Genomic DNA, 1885 nt, shown 5'->3' with positions numbered 1-1885 from the left:
CCACTTCCACTGTAAATTCTGGTTATAGAAATAAACTTTATGCTGTTTGAAATTATTTTTTACTTTCCAGCTACACATCAAACTCTATTTTGCATTTTACTACTTTCAGAAATAGAGTTTTCTAACAATTATGAATAATCCCTGCTTTACTTGGTGTTACACTCTATAAAATGTCAAGGGTGTGCTTGTTCACATCTCAGTTTCTCCTTAGGCAAAATCTTAAAGTCAACTATTCCAAATTGAATCTTGTGCTGTACATTTACTTATGACATTTGCCATGTTTTTGGACCCTGTCTGTATTATGATCTATAAAAAGGATCAAGGAGTCCTTCCAGAAATAAGAAACGAACAACTAGAATATATATTGTTCCCAGTGGGATGATCATCAATGTGTGGTACTCTGTGAATGGTAAGAGGCTGGGCACCCACGTGGACCATACAGCAGCTGTGTGCTGCATGGACAGTGACTGGGGCACCAAGCATGTCCTCACTGGCTCAGCTGACAACAGCTGTCATCTCTGGGACAGGGAAGCAGTTGGCCCTACTCAAAACTGATTTAGCTGTCCAGACCTGTGGCAAGGACTTTGGGAACAATATCACTATATTCTCTACAGATAAGTAGATGGGCTACCAGTGCTTTGTGAGCTTCTTTTATCTGCAGGACCTAAGGCAGATTGACAGCAATGAGACATACATGAAAATCCTTTACAATGACTATAATATCACCAGTGCTTTTTGAGGACCCCCCAGGGAAGTGCATCATCACAGGCCATAAGAGTGGAGTGTCCAACCAGTATAATGCCAAATCTGAAGAGGTATTGGTGAGTGTTAAATAGCACTCCCAGAAGATCAGTAACATCCAGTTATCCAAGGACATGATCATGTTTGTCACTGCAACCAAGGACAACACAGCCAAGTTCTTTGATTCTACAACTCTTGAACATCAAGAGACTTCCTGGACAGAACATCTCATCAACTCAGATGCCCTTTCCCCAATTATAATGACCGTGTGATACTGGGTGACACACAGAAAGCCATGGATGTAACCACAACCTCCAACAGGACTGGCAGGTTTGAGCCCAGTTTCTTCCATTTGGCCTTTGAAAAATAGTTTGGAAGAGTCAAGAGTTACTTGACAACTGTCAACAGGGTTGCCTTCCCTTCAAATGGCAAGAGTTACAGCAGTGGCGGTGAAGATGGTTATGTCCATATTCACTGTTTAGGCCCACAGTACTTGGAATTTGAGCTTGAGGATTAAGAAGCTGGATCTCTTTGGGAGGCTGAGGCAGGCAGATCACGAGTTCAGGAGATCGAGATCATCCTGGCTAACACACTGCAACCTCGTCTCTACTAAAAATACAAAAAATTAGCCAGGCAAGGTGGCGGGCACCTGTAGTTCCAGCTACTCGGGAGGCTGAGGCAGGAGAATGGCGTGAACCCAAGAGGCGGAGCTTGCAGTAAGCCGAGATGATGCCACTGCACACTCCAGTCTGGGCAACAGAGTGAAACTCTGACTCAAAAAAAAAAAAAAGAAGCTGGATCTACATACAGACCAGGAAGTCGTCTTAAGAAAGTTTTGAACCCTAAGAAATAAATTAGTTTGGTAATAAAAAATGATGAAATTTATAGTGCTTTTCATTTTGGACTTGGGACTGGTTATAAAAGTATATGATATAAGAAAAAATCTGTCACCTCTATATTTGAAAACAAATTTATTCTGCTCAATTGCAAGTAAATGCAAAAGCTCAGTAATTACTGTGCAAACACATGTTTATGTCTCATCTTCATCCAATTATTTTATCTTGATTTATGATCCCCATACTTTGTATATTTCAGGAAATTATGAGTATAAAAACCTACATAACCTGAAATTTTTTAAACTGGA

At 40.6% G+C, this 1885-nt stretch overlaps 1 pseudogene; it reads left to right on the top strand.

The window, feature by feature from the left end:
- The first annotated feature begins 378 nt into the window (after window positions 1-378).
- On the top strand, window positions 379-1258 carry LOC100447209 (eukaryotic translation initiation factor 3 subunit I-like; annotated as a pseudogene).
- The last annotated feature ends 627 nt before the right edge of the window (window positions 1259-1885 follow it).

Source organism: Pongo abelii, chromosome 6 (genome assembly GCF_028885655.2).
Source record: "Pongo abelii isolate AG06213 chromosome 6, NHGRI_mPonAbe1-v2.0_pri, whole genome shotgun sequence".
Taxonomy (NCBI): domain Eukaryota; kingdom Metazoa; phylum Chordata; class Mammalia; order Primates; family Hominidae; genus Pongo; species Pongo abelii.
Note: the sequence above shows the minus strand (reverse complement) of the source record. Positions and strands in the feature narration are given on the sequence as shown.